The sequence below is a fragment of the Nothobranchius furzeri genome, chromosome 2 (genome assembly GCF_043380555.1).
Source record: "Nothobranchius furzeri strain GRZ-AD chromosome 2, NfurGRZ-RIMD1, whole genome shotgun sequence".
NCBI lineage: Eukaryota > Metazoa > Chordata > Actinopteri > Cyprinodontiformes > Nothobranchiidae > Nothobranchius > Nothobranchius furzeri.
Window position 1 is genome coordinate 70160694 of NC_091742.1, and position 21515 is coordinate 70182208.

Consider the following 21515-nt stretch of genomic DNA (forward strand, 5'->3'; position numbering starts at 1 on the left):
AGAACGGAGATTCTGAATACATTATATTCACACATAGGTTCCAGACTATCCTTTAGTTCACATCCACTCACAGTAAATAATAGTTTAAACGATTTGTCAAGTCTTAAGTGTTTGTAAATAAATTCTTACTTTGTTTATAAACCTGACTGTTTCTTGAATCAAGCAGGTGATATTCTGTTTATATAGAGTATCACAGCTATTGGTCACAAGTAGTGGTAATAATATAAATAGCTTTTCAAGCAATTTACTTAACCCAATTTACCCTCTATTATCATTACACACCCATCCTGTGATGATGATGGCAGAATAATCAGAGACTGTGTCAGAGACACATCCCTATTTCCACGCATACTGTCTGAAACTCAGTCACAGTCTCAATCTTCTAAAGTGGAAGGGGTAGGTGATGGCTGAAGTTTTTTAGGGGGGAAAACAGGAAAAGACAAGGGGAGCAGGTGTAGTATGTATATGTAGTTAACCGGTTAATTGCATTTAATGTTGTAACCGGGTAAAATAGTTCTGCCTGGTTAACTGCTTCAAGTCCTTCTGCTGTGCTGGGTGCAATATATTTATAGAAAAACAAAGGTGAATTTTGTTTTCGTGAGATTTCTCTGGCTTTGGCTGTTCTGATTTGGCTGTGTGAAAATAGCAACAGTTGTGTATAAAAAAAACATACAAATCTGCACATTCATTGAGCAATGGCAGTTCGGCAGACATGTATTCAGTACAAGCACCAACACACACATTGCTAGTAGCAGTTTTTTTTTTTTACAATATGCCAGACCTGGCTGCAGTGAATGCCTACATTCTGTACAGAGGGGAAAAACAAGACTGTTTTTGAGTCTTCTAGCCAAGGAACTCTGTCTCCATTGCCTTTTACTGCATGAATCTGCAACAGAGAGGATAGCTGCTAATGTGCCAGGACCTGTGGAGACAACTCGGATGTCATGTACAAGACAGCTGTGATTGAAAGCTGCATTAAAAATCACAGCAAGTTTACCTGCATAAAATGTCCCAAATTCACCTGAACAAACTGTAAACTCTGCATTGAAGAGTCCACCCACTCTGTCTGAGGGCCTCCTTCACTCCACCTGTCTGATTCTCTCCTCCACCTGCTGCATGGCACCCTGCTTTGTCCTCTCTGACCGGCTAGTTTTCGAGCGAGCTCGGTCCAACTTTCTAAACTAAAAGAAATCTATCAGCTTTGTGTTTTGGAGTTGTGTGCTGGCTGCCTGTTCAGCAGCAGTAGAATCTTCCTGGAGCTGCATGACGATTGCACAGCGTAAAGCAAACTCGTGGTTCCCGCGGGTATACGACCTACTCGAAGCCTGGCTTGGCCTTCTCCGAGTCCTGAACTGCTCATGGTGCAGTCCTGTTCAGGAGGAGGAGGCGTGCCGGGTGCTGTAGCACTCTGTTGGGACCTCTGCTTTACATTGTTTTAACATATACATTTGTAACATGTTGCATGGTTAAAAAAATTGTTCCAAAATGGAAGTTGAACCGACGTCTGTTCTGCCTGTGAATTCAATGTCTTTCTGCGCAACTCATTTGGACACTGACGTTAGTGGACGTCTTATTACTGTACAGAAATACAGTACATACAATAATCTCAGCCAGTTTGTTGTATGGCCCCTTAATTCCTACTAGAGACCACTACATATTCATTGATTATACTGATTTTGTCAGTTTGTCAAAGCTTATTTTATGTGGGCTTCTTTTTTCTGTCTCTTCTTTTATGTGGCTGGTGTGATTGGACAATGTGCGGACCACTGACAGTTTGTGCCGGCGGATGTTTGGACGGCTATATTAGGAATTAGTCTGTGTGGGTGGGGTTTTCTGTGTATTAAAGTTTCTAGATGTTGGCAGAGGACCCACACTAATTTGCATATTGATGACATCATCACACCCTGCCTATAAGTTGTGGCGTTTTTCAATTTGTCCTCAATATTCAATATGTGAAAAAAAAATCGACAAAAACTCCAGGAGAAGTTATAATGACTGACAGAAATGCTGCTGAGTTGATCACAAAGTCATTACGGGGGTCTGACAAGTCATTAAAACTAAGCTAAGTCACTAGGCTGACAACAGATATGCGTATTTCATTCTGAGGTGGGTTTGGACCATCGACATATAAATATTGGACAATGGGTTTCCATTGGTTCCAATAACATATTTTTGAGGCCAAATGGGAGGTGGCCACCACCGCCATTTTGACCGTGTCACAGGTTCTATCAAGCCCAGACAATTCCACAAAAGGGAAGAGAGGTGGAGCTGAGGGTGTGGCTGTAAGGCTGGGATCAACTGACGACACCCGGTCGAACTAGCTACAAGCTAACCTGAAGCTAACCCAAAGCTAACGCGGAGGTGGGAGCTAAGCTAACGGAGGTAGCAACCTAGCTACAACCGGAGTTAACTGTGCACAACACCAGAGCTTCTGAGTCAGAGATACGCTGGGCTGACCGCTGGGTAAAACCGAGTGGAACACAGACGTCTCCCGAAAGCTGCTGAAAGCCGGCAGCCCGTGCAGCAGACAGAAGCCACGATCAGACAGAGATGTGCAGAGCTGTGGGGAGGGGAGAAACGGGTGGAAAACATCGGTCTCCCGAGAGCTCCACAAGCCGATAGTCGGAACCCAGCTCCACCAACATGTTATATTTCGACCCATTTTCTAAAGTGCAGCATTATGTTAAATGCACTGGGTTTTACCCTATTGCATTTAAATTTCATGGTTAAACAGTACCTGTTAAAATCTAAGCTCAGCTCGGCAGTGACCTAAAATACATAAATATAATTTTACTTACCAAAAAAAGGAAGTGGAGACTCCTTGGATGCTCTATTAGTGCAATTAATGCCACAGCAAGTCATTTTGTCCAACAATTGCACTAAAAACATCCAAAAAAGAATACACAAACACAGAGACTCAAAATCCCGGAACAGTTGCCAAGCCAGACCGAGAATCTACTGAGGTCTTTCCACGGAGCTAGCTCTGTGGTCACGTGGGTCTGATGCTCATTAATTATACAGAATTTTAGGCTTTTAATACACTTAAACAGAATAGTGAGAAAAAAATTCACCCCCCTCAGAGTTGTCATGAGTGTAAACTAGATCATTTAAACAAAAAACATGTTTTGGTACCAGGCTGTAAACATGTTTATTTCTGCTGGGAAATTGGTATTTTTAACATGGGAGTCAATGAGGATTTGCTCGCTTCTGACACCAGCCCCCAGCGGATGAGTGTGGAACTGCAATTTTTGGTACTTCCGGGTTGGCCTCAATTTTTGAGCCGCATTGTGGGGGCTTGGTTTGGACGCACATATTGCCTGAGTGAAAAAAACGTACTATGGCAGTGGACTGTAATGGTCAGTAAATCAGTGGATGTAAGATTTAAAGTAGCCCCAGTTTGGCTCTATTATTTTTGCTGCTCATTTGCAAAAACCTGTATATTAAAATTAATTAATTAATTAATTAATTAAACATCTGCCAATTAATTAGGAGTAAACCCCCATCTGAGATGGGAGATTTATTATCAGAGAGCCAAATTTCCAAACAGTCTGTAAAACTGGCCTTCTGATTTCATTTCCAAAATAAATGTCCATTATTTTAAAAAATCTTTTGGACATATAGTTGCTTGTTTCCTTTTTGGTGATGCTGATGGGGGTAGAGGTGTATTAAGGAGATTATGGACCATAATATAATCTGAATCACCAGTGTTGCTGCCCCAACTGCTCAGGAGGATTCAGCTGAACAGGTTTCCCCCCCCCCCCAGTGCAATGCGTTATGTGTTTTGCTTGACAATGCAGAGCTTCACACCTGACTGGTTTCTATCATCATTCCAGCTGCCTAATGAGAGTTTGTTTGTAGGCTGATAAAATTAAATTGCAAGCCTGGCTGATTTTAGCAACAGGTGTTTTTCTCTGTTTCATAATAACATGAGAGACGAGGATTTTCCCCACTTACTCAGGATGTTAATGCATTCCGGTTTACCGATTTTTCCGGTTTACCAATTTCCTTTTTCACATATGCATATATGCGCAATAAATTGTAAGATTTTAAATAGGACTTGAGGAATATCGTTTCAGGTTTTAAGGTGTTTTATTATTTTTTTTTCTTCAGAGTTTGGGAGCTTTTTTAGACATTTGTTCAGTTTGTCACTGACACTATATTGTGCAATAGATGCATAAAAATATTAAACTATGACAAAAAGGGGCTAACCTAAATATCTTTTAAAAATAGAAAAATTTCTATACATTTCTAAAGGACTTTCAAAACCTTTCCTTGTGCTTTTTCAAGCTCTTGTAGTCCAGTACTTGGATTTTTTCAATCGAACCTTTAAAGCTACTTAAAGAAACCCACATTGAGCTTAAAATCCCTAAAGGTGCAGTGTGTAAAAATAAAGTAGGAATTCTACTATGAAATAATCCCCAAAGAGTCTAAAGCCTCAATCATGTTGGATGGAGGGTTACACTGAAACAGATATTATTCTAAGCCAGCTGGGGATGTAGTTACTGTTAACCATCAGTGCGTGTGAGTTTGTTGTGTCTCCTGCAACCTAATGCTGCAGCGTCGGCATTTGTAACTCGACTATGGCCGTCCGGCGAAAAGCTCCAGAGTTGCAGCCCTGACTAAATACTGATTCAGTAGTTTCAGATATCTTCATTTATATAGTGAAAAGACAGATGTGATACATGTATACTACATAGGCCTGGACTTTTGTATCCACCCCATTCTGATTGTCTCAAAAGGTCTCTTCTTTTCCCAGACACCACTGTCAAACCCTTAAGCTTGGCTACTCCTGTTCAGAGGTAGAGGCCATCCTGTACAATTTAAATACTCTGGAAACCTGCTGGTGCATTGGTCTCCTCTTAACTGGAGGACAGCTTGTGTTACGACTACTATAATGCGTGTGTTGCAGAAAGAAAAAGAACGCTCCCAACCTTGTTTAAACAGACTGACAGGTCGTCCTCGTAGTATGATGAAAAGCCGAAGACCAAATGAATGTTGCAATGGTCAGCATTCTTAAATGACACTAATTACACAGTATAACAGTTGTTCAAAGAGCTATTTACAGCAGATGATAAAACCTCTCAAGGCCCAGGGTGTTCCTCAATGTCAAGACAAGACATCGCCTCGCCAGGACAGGCCAGGCGCCTTGCTTACGAGGACACTGTCCTTCCTTGGTCAAAGAAAACGGTTAAAAGGAACAGACTTGCATCACGTATATATTTTATACGTGTAAGTTTCAAAATAAATATATAACAAGCCTTTTCTTTTTTTAAATTGTGTATACATTGCTTACATATGTAAGCATATGGGAGCCACAAAAGCTGCAATTGCAAAGCCAATCATAGATAACTACTTTGGTTTTAAAAATTTGTTTTAGATATCAACCCGATAGCTACAATTATTTGACTTACATTTACCCTCGAAGTTGCTGCTGGCTTCTGATTCACCATCCTTTTGAAAATACCGCTGTGTATTCTGGGAAATTTTTGACCAAGGCTAGGCTACAAGACACCTCCTGTGTATCCTTGCTCAGCTAGCTCAACAGCTAACAAATGGAGCACAGATGCCTCAGTTGAACATGAACATTGGAACACGCCTTGGTGGTTCCTGATGACGTATTTCCTAGGCAACCGGGGCGGGACCATGACATCAAGGCAAGGTTCCTCGACATTGAGAAATGCCCCCAGTGCCAGTTTATATGGATGTTGGCTTCTTTTATTACATTTTATTATTTAAGGAAACTTTTTTAAAATCATTTTTAAACTAAACCTATTTTTTTATTATTTAGTACAATTTTTAAATGAAATGTTCAAAAACATTTTTTGAGGCCCTAATAATCCAAATGCACTTCTTTTTAAAGGTAAAAATGTGTTTTAAACTCAAAGGTCCTGATTTGTAGCCAAAACTTTGATTGATTATCACAGATTGAACTTCTTCACGCGCACCTCCCTGTAACACGTTTCTCTTTGGAAGAACTTGCAAATCTTCCTGCTGGACTTTTCAAAGCTCTTTTAAAAACTTGCAGCTTTTTGTTCAGTTTTCTAGTTTATTCCACACTGCTTCATTATCCAAACGCACCTTGCTGAAGTTTCTCAGAAGGGTTTTTATGGGTTTTTTTTAGCAATGCAAGACATCTTTCTAAGCTTTAAGTGGAAATCACAGTAAATTTACAACTCACTAGCAGTTGTTTCTGTGTAATTTCACCACTTGTTTGTACAGAACACATAAGCTGCAGCTTTGACAGGTTCAAATCTGCATTTATGCAACCTTTTACAAAAGAATTAAGCTTGTTCTCTCATCCACAGCACTTGCTAATGAAACCACATCTTCTAGTACTTAATATGATAATTTCAATTATGATCGATTGTTGAGGTGTGAATATGGCAAGATTTCTGTAAACAAAAAGTAGTTGTGCTCAGTGGCAGAATCCACTTCCAAGCCTTCAGAGAAATAAAATGTTTTAATAGCATGTTTCCCCTTTTAATGATATTCATCTCATTCTTAACACGCCATTGCACAGATATTGAAACCATTCATTGCAGTAAAAGAGAAGAGGAGCCCACAGAGAACTCAAAGTAGTTTTCTTGACAGTTTTGGGGGAATAACAAATTTAACATCTTTTTATTGCTGTGAATATTTTGTTTTGATCGAGCTCAAATTTCAGCTAAAAAAGGTACAAATATTTTGTTTTTAACTTCTGTAGAAAGTAGACAGTTCTCCTCCTTCATTTATCCACAATAATAGTCTGTAACAAACACACGTGTCTCCAAATGTTTATCAACATTGTTCTCTGATAAAATGTAAGAACCAGTTGAGTGAACTCGTATGTCATGATGTTCTCGACTCTAGATCTTCTTCTCCTGAAACTCGAGGGTCTGACCCATACGCTGATCAGATGCAACTACGTTTTCACCACAATTTACCTGGTGGAGGCGGTCCTGTTGCTCCTCAGGCATAGGTGTGGCAACTTCACTGATCTAGGGAATCTGTGACATCACCATCATCTTCGTCAGGTGGAATGAACCCTTGTTTTAGGTAATTGATGGTTTATTTTTGTTGTTTTCTCTCAGCCAGTTGAAAATCACGCTGGGCACATATACCAGATATGCCTTCCTGCGAGTAACTTGCATAGTTCTCTTGTCCAAGATCTACGACACCCTGCAGCCAAATTTGGACACATTTTACAAATATTGACATTTCAAAGGAAGAATGTGGACTATGTAAAGCAAAAATATATTTTCAAGCAGGTTTTACAAATTTTAATGTGTGATTATCATAGCTTTTCTAAGTTGCTTACCTGTAAATAGTTCAGTCTATAAACATTTGACATACAGAGTTCATTTTTGTTATTTAAAATGAGTTTTATTGCACTCTGTTTCATGCTGGATAGTTAGAAGTCATTTAAATTTATACTATGAAACTTTATCATATATTTTAAAATAATTTTCCTGAGCCAGTATGTGCTAAAATGACCATTTAAAGACCTTACCGCCCTCTATAGCCAGAATATCACACTTTCAACTTCAGAGTGGCTGACATACCTGGTGCTGCAGTCTGCTTCCAGCATGTTTCCTGCACGTTTTAGATCATGAACACATCTGATTTGTTTGACTTGGTGATGAATCACTCCTGTAGACAATAATGATGGCTGGGGAGACATTTCACACAGCCTAGTCTCCTTTGAAATAAAAAAAAAGTTGATTTAACCCTCCCACTGTCCTATTGGGTGGGTGACCCCTCCAGGAAAGGTGACAGTTGAGCAGGGTTGACGGTTTATCCCTTGAGGTCCACGTGGCAGGGGTGAGGTGGTGCTCACACCTCACCCCTGCCACGTGGACCAGCCAGAGAAGGAGGAGCACAAGGGCCCAGAGAAGAGCGAGGGCATGGAGGACCATCAGGTCCAAAGGGAACGGGACGTTCCTGAAGAAACCTGAACTCCACAAACAAACCGGACCCTATAGTCTAAAGGCCAACAGATGCAGGGAAGTGCAGGATGGGCTGTACAAACAAATAATCCCCTAGAATTCAGAATTCCCCGGAAAGGACAACTTGTTGCTCCGGTGTCCTTGAGAGAGGTAGAGGGTGGGTAGCGTTCCGCTGACATCCGTCACAGCGGTGGGTGGGGGTTAGCAGCTGTGTTTTGGGGCGGTTGTTACTGGAAGACGAGATGAACGTCTTTCTACAAGGACTCGGCTCTCTCCATTCACTTTGAAAATCCCTTCAAAAGATTTGATTTGTTCATGAACGTCACATCACTAGTCACAAATCAAGTGAGACACCGTTACTCTCTTTCTGCCTACTGCGCTAGAGGGATGAGAGGGTGATCTTACAATCTGGCCAATGCTAACACACAGTAGCATTTTTATCTACTTAGCTGCAGCAAAGCAATTAACAATGGTAATACTATGTAGGTACTGGTAAGCCACAGTCTGATATTTAACAAGACCCCAATCAACAGAAATGTATAACTGCAAACACAAAACACCTGTAAATGGTTCCTGAGGGTAAAACAGAGGTAATTATTTTTCATCCAAACAGTGGGTTGGTGGCAGGTCCAAATGTGGATCTGGGCCTTCTGCCTCCCTTTCTGAAGCCAGTTGTCACTGACTTGGGGGTGAGAATTGACTCTGGAAATAAGTTTGATGCTCACACTAACTCAGTGATCCAGTCCTGTTTTTTCTATCTGCGATGCCTTACCAAAATCAAGCCTATGCTGTCTGTCAAATGCCCACCTGGAGCGGGTACTTCATGCACTTGCAATCTCAAGGCCAGATTATTGTAACTCCCTTTATGCTGGACTGGGTCAGTCATCACTGCGTTGTCTTCAGAGGTTTCTGACTGGGTCTAGGAAACGGGTTCACATCAGTCCGGTGCTGGCCTCGGTGCACTGGCTTCCTATCTGTTTTCAGGCATGATTTAAACTCTGGTATCTGTACTTAAATTCCTTCAGAGAGCTCTATTTATCTGCGCTCCTAAATAGACATGTTCCATCACGCTCTTTGCACTCCTCTGACCAGGGCCTGCTCGCTGTCCCTTGTACTAGGTTTCGGACTGGCGTGGACAGGGCTTTCTCAGTTTTAGCTACCTCACTCTGGAACCAGCTGACACTCTCAATTAAGCTGTTTCCATCCCTGCCAGTTTTTAAGGGTTGCCTTAAAATTAATTGTTTTCGCTTAGCGTTCCCTTATCACGTCTGAAATTGGCCCTCAGCTTTATCATGTTATTTTTTGCTCTTAATCCATTTTTTTATTTATTTTATCAGGTTTTTGTATAATTTATTGTACTGCATTCTAGATTTTTTATGTGCTGTGTCCAGCAGCTTGGGCTCCCACTGAGGGTTGTGGAAGGTGCTTTATAAATAAACCCATGATTGATTTAATTACTGAAATAAAGTAAGTTTTCACAGTACTTAAAATTATTTACTTTCACATAATATTGTGTTTTTATTAGCATTTCTATTAGTCTTAAATCTAGTAACAGTATATATATAAATAAAAATCCTCAAAAATGACATTAAAACAAGCACAAATCTAATTGAGGACTTAAATTTACTAATTTGGGTCAGACCCAAACACACAAGTTCTGAAACTGGGTGGTAAAGACACATGGGTAGTTGAAATAACACCTAAGTGCCCATCTGAAACTGATAGTATTACAGCAGGGCTTAATGGTAAATTGCCTGTATTTGTATAGTACCTTCGTGTTCTACAACCCCCCAAGGCGCTTCACAACACAGTCATTCACACACTGGTGGGGATGAGCTATGATGCAGCCACAGCTGCCCTGAGACGCACTGACAGAGTCGAGGCTTGCCAAACACTGGCGCCACCCGTCCCTTCTACCACCACCAGCAGGCAAGATGGATTAAGTGTCTTGCCCAAAGACACAATAGCGAAATTCTCTGGTCAGAGATCTAACCAGATCTAACCTGCAGATCTAACCTGCAATTTTCCGATTACTGGATAACCCGCTCTACCTCCTGATCTACTGCTGTCCTACTTCTAACTAAAGAAATAATCAGAAACAGGTTCCCATTGGATGATGATCATGACGAGGAATCAATGAATCAATGTCTGAATGAAGCATCAGGAAAATCCCGCTGTCACGCCAAGAAGGGCACAGCTGCAGATTCACACCTGCAGCAGCGAATCTGCGGGTCTGCAACCGTAAACTATATTCATCATGTTATCCTCATTGCTCACTGCCTGTGTAGCGCTTGGATGAAAATATCCTCCCCTTTAGTTCCCGATCAGCTGATGATAGCTTCAACTCACTGTGCTGCTGAATCATAGTAATGCACACATTTTCTCATCAGTAACAGAAACAAAGAAAACAAAAGAAGACGGGAATTAATTAGATTACTCGTTACTGAAAACACTAATTTCCATTAGTAACACCGTTGTTTAATACGCCGTTATTCCCATCACTGGTTATATCCAACAACAAAGTGATGTGGGTGTTCCTCTCTGGGTTTTTTCACAACAAAATGAAAGGAACACACAAAGTAATGTGTGTTTTGACCACGCCTGTCACGAATTTTGAGATTTATCATCTTGAAAAAATTCATAATTCCTATGACTAAAAATCAGACGTTGATAGGTCGCAAATATGACGTCACCACAGAATCTCCTTTGCCCTAGTATAGATGCTGCTTACTACATGGCAAGGTCCTTTCCTCCTGGATGAAAGATTTGAAATTGGCTAAGCTTATAGCCATTTTCCTCTGCTTTACTTCAATTTGGTGATGTGCATTTGTAGTCCTGGACATATTTTCACGCAAAACTTGAAGTAATTTTTGCCTTCATTTGGAAATAAACGCTTTCTTTGGATCAGAATGTATCTAAAATCCAGACATCATATATAAAATCCATGTAACATAACAAACAGCATTAGAAAATAGCATGTTTAGCGCCATTGACTTGCATTATTTTTTGTTGTAAGTAGATGGGTTCCCTATGGTTGAGCATGGCTTTGTTAGGTGCATCAGTGTAATCGGTGTACCAGGAAATGGTGCGCTGACAAAAGTTCCACCTTGATTGAAATGCAAGCTGTGATTAAATGCATAACATTTTATTGTCTCGTTGTTTTTTTTCTAAAGTGTATATATGTATATTTTATACACTGAACAAAAATATAAACACAACACTTTTGTGTACGGAGACAAATTTTCAGATTATTGAGTTCAGCTCATGAAAAAGGGACCAAAAACAAAAGACCCATGACTCAAATATTGTTCTGAAATCTGTCTACGTGTGTGTGTGTGTGTGTGTGTGTGTGTGTGTGTGTGTGTGTTTGTGTGTGTGTGTGTGTGTGTGTGTGTGTGTGTGTGTGTGTGTGTGTGAGTGAGAGAGAGAGAGTGAGAGAAAGAATAGGTTTAGTCCAAGTTGTTCCTTGACATTATTATGGATTGCTGACTAGGGTTTGTGCAAGCCTACATTGTTATCAGTTTTCAGGAGTTGTAGCTGCTTGTAGTTGCTTTGTTCATTTTTTAGGAAAAAAAAACTGCCTAAGTTTTCCCATTATTACAACCCTTTAAATTTAAGAATGACATAATTTGCTTAATCAGTTTCCTTGGTATGGATTAAAATTTAAAGCATCTAAAACCCAAAGAGAAACTACTGACACAAAACCCATGTAAATTGCATTTTTACCTACAAACTCTTAACAAAGGCATCAAATAATTAAAAAAAATAAGATATTAAAAACATTGACATTAGTGCTACATCCCCAATATTATTGCATAAAATCTAGCCTTGTTATTGGGTGCTTTCCTGGGGCCATATGCCGGATCCGAAAATCTAAGCTAAAACGAACCTGAGCTAACGGCACCCGCAGGGTTTTGTTGAACACAGTGTGTGCGGAGTTAAGTAAAAAGCTTTATTCAGATCGATAGACAACACATTAACCTTAAGCTCCTCATAACGGGATCAATATGTTCACACAGTTAACTCACTTCAAGACCCAGCCCATGTTGTTTCACTGATATCAAGCTCCAACTATTTCATTAAAGTTGATCTAAACAAATGATGGATTTTAGAGTACATTTTTTTAACTGGTGTTTGGATTCACCCCATTGATCTTTGCAAAGACACGCATCACAGGAAAAAAAACTGTTGTCTATTGTCTTTATATACTACCAGCTAACTTCCTTAAAAATGTCTTTAATTGCACGAAAGCTGATGTACTGAAAATTTTTAATTGCCCCTTAATGTCTGATATTTTTCCTAATTCATTGAAAACTGCTGCTGTTAAGCCTCTTTTAAAGACAAGTAAACTAGATCAGTTAGTGATGAATAATTACACACGCATTTCTAATCACCCCTTCACTGGGAAAATTGAAAAACCAGTTATGACCCAGCTGAACAACTTCTTAGGGACAAACAACCTCCAGGATGATTTTCAGTCAGGCTTTAGACAACACCACAGCACGGAGAGTGCACTGATTAAAGTATTAAATGATATCCGTATGATACAGATTCAGGCAAAACATCTGTTTCAGTGATGCTCGATCTCAGCGCAGCTTTTGATGCTTTGGACCACAACATCCTTTTTGATAGACTAATAAACTGGGTAGGACTTTCAGGCACAGTCCATAATAGATTCCAGTCAACCCTCACAGACAGGAATTATGTTGTTTCCATTTGGTGAACACAAATCAAAGCAAATCACCCTGACATGTGGGGTCCTCCAAGGCTAGATTCTTGGACCACTGCTTTTCAATCCCTACATGCTCCTACTGGGCCAGGTCATAAACAAAAACAACATTGCCTACCACAGTAATGCAGATGACACCCAGATCTACCTAGCTCTGTCACCAAATGAATCTGGTCCCTTAGACTCACTCTGTGAGTGCCTAGAGCAAGTTAGCGACTGTTTAACTAAAGGAAACTTGATTGTATCCAAAGACAAGACTGAAGTTATTGTCAAAACAAGACCTAGAGAAACAAATTAATGCATTCATCTCCAGCAGGCTGGACTATTGCAATAGTCTTCTAACTGGTCTCCCCAAAACAGCTGTGAAGAGTCCTAACAAGAACCAAGAGAACCGAGCACATCACCCCTGTTCTTAAATCTCTACTCTGGTTACTAATAAACTACAGAATTGACTTCAAAGTGCATCTACTAGTTTATAAATCTCTCAATGGTATGGGGCCAAAGTACATGTCAGATCTCCTTCCCGTATATAAACCCAGCAGAGCTCTCAGATCTCTGAGAAAGTCAGCTGGTAGAACCTCGGGTCAGAACCAAACAGGTGAAGCTGGTTTTAGTCACTATGCAGCAAACAGATAGAATCAGCTTCCTTCTATTCTCAAATGTGCCCCAACTCTAGTAACTTTTAAATCAAAATCTTAAAACATTACCGTAATTTCCGGACTATAGAGCGCACCTGAATATAAGCCGCACCAACAAAAAAAAAAAAGGTTTTCTACACACACATGCCGCACTCGAATACAAGCCGCGGCGCAGCGGCCACATGCAGGTCTCCGGCGCACAGCGCATGTACGGCCGTAACATAAGATAATTAGACAGAAAGACGCTACACGGAGGTTTTTCGTTGTTGTTTTAATTCAACAGAACAAATTTTAAACACGGGTGAGCACTGATAGCTTTCATATTTCTGGATGGTTATAAAATAAAAACAGCACTGACACGTTATTACCGGTAGTTTGCATGCATGTTTAGAAGAAAAGAACAGCGCTGACACAGCATTAATAAGACCTGGATGATTAGAAAATAAAAACTGCACACAATACATGCCTGGTTAGTAAATAAAACACACTTGCCTACCAGAAGAAGTCATTCGCTCTCATCTTCCTCTTGCGCACTAAAGCCATTAAAGTCCTCTTCTTCAGTGTCGGAGTTGAACAGCCTCAGAAGAGCTTCGTCACATACCTTTTCTGTGGCCATGTCAGTGTCGCTGTCTGTGTTGCTGTCATCATCCCCGGGTGAAGCTGGTTTGAATGAGTTCTTCCCGCTGCAGTCTCCAGCGCCGAACCATGGATTCATTCATGCCAAGCTTACGTGCGGCAGCACTGTTTCCCTCCTTTACTGCCAGATCGATGGCCTTCAACTTAAATGCGGCAACATATGAACTCATACGTGTAGTTACCATGATGAGGGGGTATGGATTAAAAAAAAAATTCTTTGTCGTGCCGGCTGCTTGCATGTGCTAAATTAAAATGAGCACTTTCTTCGATTTCCACTTTTGACTTCCACCTGTTTCACTTTCTGCTAAAGCGCCCCCTGCAGGTGAAGGAAAATCTTCAGTAAAGCCGCACCTCATTATAAGCTGCATGGTTCAAAGCGTGGGAAAAAAGTAGCGCCTTATAGTCCAGAAAATACGGTAATTTTTTCATCAGCTTTCGATTAAATGTTGCTTATGCACTTCTGCACTGTAACTGCTACCCTTTTGACTATGCCTTTTATCTGTTTGTTAAATCTAAAATGACTATCTACATTTCTTTGTTTGATTTATTGTGTTTGCTGTTTTTGCTTCTGAAAAGTGCTTCGAATTGCCTTTGTGCCTTGCCTAATAGTCTGCTTGGCTTGCGCATGCCATTTTCATCAATACTACTGTCTGAAAAAAGATGTTTTCAGCACCTGGTTATGTTTTGGTCAAAGACACTATAAGGTAGGACAAATGAAATATGGAGTACTACTCTTCATCTTAGATGAGCGTTACCTATCAATATATTTCTCAGTCTGTGTAGTACGTCCTAGAATCCCCCCGCCCAATGGAGACCTTCCAAACACACTTATCTCTGTTTACAAATTGGTTTAAAACATGAGAACAACAAACTGTACTCCTCTGTGCTTATGTGTGCCTTTGAATGGCAGTTGTATGCTGGCAGCAGATTTTGTCCATTTTTAAATCACAGTGTGGTGCAGAATGTCAAACTGATTTGTCGAAACAAAAAGACTGTGAACATCTGCGTTTTTGTTATGTTTAATTCAGCTCTCTGGGGAAAGGCTATTTTTTTCTTTCTGTGTAGCTTTGCAAAGTTCGGTGTTGTTATTGCAGAATGGGGTTGGAACAATTCTGTAGTCAGCTGAAAAAATCATCAAACCGACAAACAAAAAAATTGACAACATGAGGGTAAACACTAATATCTGCATACAAACACATTTACTTAAAAAAAATCTCTCCCAGCTGACACAGTCAATTTTATTTAAAAACAAATCAAGTGACATGGTTGCTGCTGTAAAGTATTTAAACACACCTACTCTTTGAAGTCTTGAGATGTCATTGCTGCTTTATGCTTAAAGGTGGGGCTGACTGAAAAAAACATTTTTTAAATGATTTTTCTGATTATAATTGATCGCTCTGAGTTTTTAATGCAGGCTGAACATGAAAATAGTCTCCTACACCTATCTCCTGCATTAGCTTCTGACCTGATGATGAAACTCTAGGATTAGGGATCTGGTCCTGGAGGGCCAGTGTCCAGCACGTTTTAGGGCTTACTCTGCTCAAACACACTTGATTCAGTAGTTGAATCACCTGTTCCTCAGGCTCTACAGAAGCCTGTTAATTAAGTGCTGATTGAAATCAAGTGTGTTGAAACAGAGTTCAAATTAAAACGTGGTGGATACCTGCCCTCCAGGCCTGGAACTTAATAGCCCTACATTTGAAAATCCTTAGAGATCTACGTCACATTGTGAATTAGCATTCTTGGACTCACTGACCTTGATTTGCGATGGAGAAAGCTGTTGTTTTATTGTCCGGGAATCAGCAGAGAAAACCTCAGCTAGTTTAAGCTAGCCGTTAGCATTAGCAACAAAACAAAACACCTGAAGCACCTCCAGGCTTGTGTTATTTGCATAGACTGTACATACAGTTATTTGTCTAGATCAACCATTAACGTTAACCATTAACGTTGCAAGTCAGTGGTAGAGTTGCATTGCTGTTATCAAATCGGTGGCAAGATGTTCAAATATCAGGAAATACAACTCTAACTAACTAACAACTAACTAACTAACTATCTAACTAACTAACTAAAACTTTATTTATATAGCGCCTTCACATGGCCCAAGGACCAAACAAAGAGCTGCACAGCAGAAATAAGCATTAAAAAATAAATAAAATAAAAAATAAAAGCATATAAAACCATTTAAAACCAGCAAAAACATGCAGATAAAATCTAGGTGGGGCAGCAAAAAGTGCAAAGCCAACAGTTAATGGGACTCTTCCTGAATAAAAGCTAGAGTGAAAGTGAGTTTTCAGCTGGCTCTTAAACTTGCCGAGCGTGGTGGCCTGTTTAACCCATGCAGGTAGCTCATTCCAGAGCCTTGGCCCCAGCACCGAGAAAGCACGACCCCCTCGGAATTGTAATCGGTGTTTCGGAAAGTCTAACAGTCCTTGTTGTGCTGACCGAAGGTTCCTTGCGGGAACATAATGCTGAATCAAGTTTGCCAGATTACGTGGAGCCAACTAATTTAAACATTTAAAAACAAACACAAGAACTTCAAAGGAAATTCTAAAAGAGACTGGAAGCCAGTGTAGGGATGCCAAGATGGGCGTGATATGTATCGGATTAGATTTGTGCCAATAGGATCAAGAAAAACACTTTGAAGATCAAACAAATATTAAGACATTGAGAGAAAAAAAATGTTTCAAAAGAAAAACTTACGATCTGAATCAACTTCTTAAAATGAGCAACAAAGTATGTTTCCTTTTTCTGTTTGCCTCTATGTGTTTTTGTTATCAATTTCCTTATTTTTGTTCTCGCTGCTCAGAGCTTTGCTCTCACTACCAGATTTGCACTTACACTGTCTGGCTTTCTCCTTCAATTGCAAAGGAGAGTAAGCTCCTCAGTGCTACTAGGCCCAGCAGTTTGCCCCTGGCCCACCAACCCAAACACTGAACAAAACTCAGTGGCCGTAGAGGACTTTAACACCCGGCAGAGTTTCACAGGAGGACACTGCATCACAGGCTGACAGGGGAAAGGCATTAAATAAAACAGGTCTATGGTCCGAGAAAAAGGCCTCCCCAATCTGCAGATTGGAAGCAGATACCCCAAAAGACAACACGAGGTCCAGGATATGCCCACATACCTGTGTAGGTTGGTCAACTAACTGAGACAGATTAAAAGAGTCAAGAAGATTTAAAAAATCCTTCACCAAAGGCTTATCATGACAGCAAACATGGATGTTAAAATCCCCAAGATTTAAAACCTGATCATTTTGGGAATAGTTTCACAGAGGAACTCTGTGAACTCCTCCAAGAAGATTGCATTTAACCTTGGTGGACGGTACCGGCGTGCGACCAAGAGTCGGGGTGCATGACCCAGCTCGAACAGGCAAAGCTCAAAACTAGTGGGCACAACTGGCAAAGCCACTTGTTTACAAGTGAACTTTCACTTACAAATCACCGCCAGTCCTCCTCCACGTCCTGATAGTCTCGGGACACTAAAATAAGCACAGTCATCCTGTAGTAGCTCCACAAATGCAGCAGATTCACCTTTGGGAACCCAAGATTCCGTAATGCATAGGTAATCTAGGCCATGAGTCTCAAAGAACTCCTTCAGAAAAAAAGTTTTGTTCATAATAGACCTGGCATTCACCAGGGCAAACCTGATGGTGTCCGGCGCCGAAACGTTCTGATCCTTCCCATCCGATAATGAAGACCCTGATGGCTCGTAAATCATCTCTTGTTAATTCCGCCGATCGACTCCTCTCCAAGCGCCGTATCTCGGACGCGAAGGACGTCGGGCGCGGACCAGCCGACTGCCGCCAACCACCGACACCAACCCAGAAACCGCCGGGCCTGGCGGACGCCATCGCTGCAAACAGGGCCCAGCCGCACCAGGATTCTCCCTCAAAACATCCGGTCCATCAAGCAGCGCTGATCTTAGCTTCGCCAGCCATCCAGCCCGTTTACCCCTTCTCCGACGCTTCCTCCACTTAGGTAGATTTGGCAGTCGGAGTAAGAATCCGGGGACTCCCGAGAGTAGCGCAGATGTGTCTTGTCCATTATCATAAGGCTGTGACAAACAGTTAGCCGGTTGCCGGAGCTGCAGCAGGGCCCCACGGCTATGCACAAGAAGTGAGCTAACATTGTAGAAAAAACATCCCAGTAACAAAAAAAAAACCCCATAACAACCGCGAGAGCGACAGATGAGCTGCCCAACATGCTGGCGCCATCTTGCCTCTCTAAAACATGCTGGCTCAGCTGTGATGTGGGCAATTTTTAAAACAGAGAAATCGTGCAGCAGTATATTCCTCCATTGATTCCAACTAGATAGCACTACAAATGTGTTGATTAAATGAGTGAACCACTTCTTTAAAGGCAGTTTTGCTTGCTTTTAACATGCCCTAGTGCCCGTTATTAATGCTCTGTGGCCAAACCGAAAATGAAACTTGTCTTTTCGCTGTCCATTTGTCTTTTTAACACCTCAATCTAACAGCTGAAATGTTTCCCAGCCTTCATTAGTGTCTACTGGAGTGATTCATCACAAAATTAAGCAAATCAGCAGTGTTCATGATCTAAAACATGCAGGAAACATGCTGGAGTCCAGCAGGTAGTGGCCTGCCAGTGTGAAGTTGCAAATGTCACTAATATCCGTCATTAATATCCCTGTTTACCTAACATCATCCTTATTGTTAGTGAATATATTATTAATGATTGTTGCAGTCCGAGATTTAATTCTAGTTTGCTTGTTTATCAAGGGAAATAAACCTACACTATACAGTGAATCTGCAAAATCCTTAGTTATCTGTCCAACCTCATGCTCGAAATTAATATTAAAGTCCCGACATAGAAATAATGTTTTGTATTTAATGTGATAACCAATTCAATAATTTTTTCATTTGAAGTCTTCAAATACAAACATTCCATAAAACAAAACATCACCATGAACTACAGAAGAGAAAAAAACTGTTAAAGCCATGGAGGCATTAAACAAAGATCTCAATAAACAAAATTGGAAGGAGGTATATGTCAGTGATGTCAATGCTGCATACACATCCTTCATGAAAATACTGTTGAAGTCATATAATGATAACTACAAATTAATCAAATCTACAGGTAAAAGGGAAAATCAACCTTGGATGACTAAGGGATTAAAGAATGCGTGTGCAAAAAATAATAATTTATATAGGAGTTTTTTTTATTGCAAACAAGAGAAGCAGAAAATAGATATAAAAATATAAAAATAAATTGGTAACAATAATTAGGAAGCAAAAAAAAAAGATTATTATGGTAATATATTGAATCAGAATAAAAATAACACAAAAGCTACTTGGGGAATAATAAATGGTGTGACTAATAGAGAGAAAACAAAATCCAGTATTCCAAATCACTTTGTCAAGGACTAAAAATATATTTATGATGATAAAGAAATCACTGATGAGTTTAATGATTTTTTTGTAAATGTGGGTAGGAGTTTGATGGAGAACGAACCAATAATAGAAGATAAATTGGCCACAATGATTAGTACTGTCAATAGTATTGTCCTTGACAAAGTAGATAAAGAAGAAACATTGTAAAAAACTGTGGAAACAAACGATCAACCGATTATCAGGACCTGGACATGATAACTGTTAAAACCAGCCTAGAATCTGTCATTGAACCATTCACTTACATCTGTAATCTATCACTTTCTACTGGAAAATTTCCTGACACAACGAAAACAGCGAAAGTCATTCCTTTGTACGAGAGTGGCGATAAACATAGTTTCAATAATTACAGGCCGGTGTCACTGCTTCCACAGTTTTCAAAAATATTGGAAAAAGTATTTGTATCAAGGTTGGATAAATTCATTGAAAAAAATAATATTTTAAACAATGAACAATATGGATTTAGAACTAAACATTCCACAGCAATGGCAATAATGGAATTAACGGATAAAATATCAACAGCAATTGACAGTAAAAATGACTTTGTTAGTGTTTTCGTGGATTTGAAAAAAGCTTTTGACGTCATTGATCACTCAAGGTTACTTCGAAAATTAAGTCAGAATGGAATAAGAGGTGTGGCTAGGGATGGGTACCTTTGACATTTGAATCGATTCGGTACTAATTCCTGGTACCTAGGAATCGATACCGGTACTTAACGGTACCAATTTTCTATACTTTTGAGTGTTTAATATTTTAATTATCTTTTATAATAAAATATATTTTTTCTCAATATATAACCATATTTATAAATATCGCGATGAATAACCAAATAACATAAAACTGTTTGAATTTAAACATCATCCTTGTAGTTTTATAAGCTGATAATTAAACTGAAGCAAACGTCTTTACTGTGAACTAAATTTACTGTGTATCTTCATTCCTTTTGCCGTCCTTTTTCTTTGATTTTTCTTACTGGGAAGTTAGAATTTCTGAGGAGAAAGCGAATGCACCATTAGCTGATAACAATGGTGGCAATGAAAGCTAATTGATCAAGCTAAAGTTATCTTAAACGGTTTGTTTAGCTGCAGGAGCAGATTAAAACGATGATGCCTCACACTTAGATCGTTGTCGCTGGTTTCATCTTCACCCAATCACCCTTCACATTTAGTAAAGTGAAGCCAAACTTTAGAGCTCGTTCATGTTCTTCTAGTCTGAAATTCAGAGTTCTGAGGAGAAAGCGAACGTACCGTTAGCAGAACGGAAGCTAACAAATCAAGTTATCGTAAACATTTTATTTACCTACCGGAGCAGATTAAGATGAGGATGTCACACTTAAATCACTGTCGCTGGTTTCATCATCACCCAGTTACCCATTACATTTAGTGAAGTGGACCCAAGCTTTAGCGTGCGTTCTTTCTACCATGCTGCTCTGTTTACAACTCGCTCGCAGGGACCGACGACATAACGCTCTTACGCATGCGCAGCTGTCTAGGCAAGTTCTCGTTATGAAGGACGGGTACCGAAACGAGGCACCGTTTCAAATAACGTGAATCGGTGCTCAGTTGGTACTATGGAATTCGGTCGATACCTTAAAAAGTACCGAATTCGGTACCTATCGCTAGGTGTGGCTCATCAATGGGTTTAAACTTTTTTAGAAAAAAAGGAAACAGTTTGTTCAGATAAAGGACCGTAAATCAAAACTATGTGAAATTAATTGTGGAGTGCCACAAGGGTCGGTCCTCGGACCAAAACTGTTCATTTTGTTTATTAACGACTTGGTAAATGTATCTAAGACACTCGGTGCCATTCTATTTGCAGATAATACAACACTGTTTTACTCAGGATCACATACTGAGGAGGTGGCTAAAGTGATAAATGATGAACTGATTAAAATTAAAAACTGGTTTGATATTAATAGATTCACACTGAATCTATTTTATACTGTTTAATGATAAAAAGAACAGTAATGTGTCATTGGAAATAGATGGGATTCCAATTCAAAGAGTAAAAGAAACTAAATTTCGCAGAGTTCTTATTGATGAAGACTTGTCATGGAAATCCCATATTAGTTACATAAAAGGTAAAATTGCCAAATCCTCAGGAGTATTACATAGTCAAGTTTTTACTGACTAATTCTGGTTTGTTGGCATTGTAGAATTCACTGATTGTTCCATGCTCAA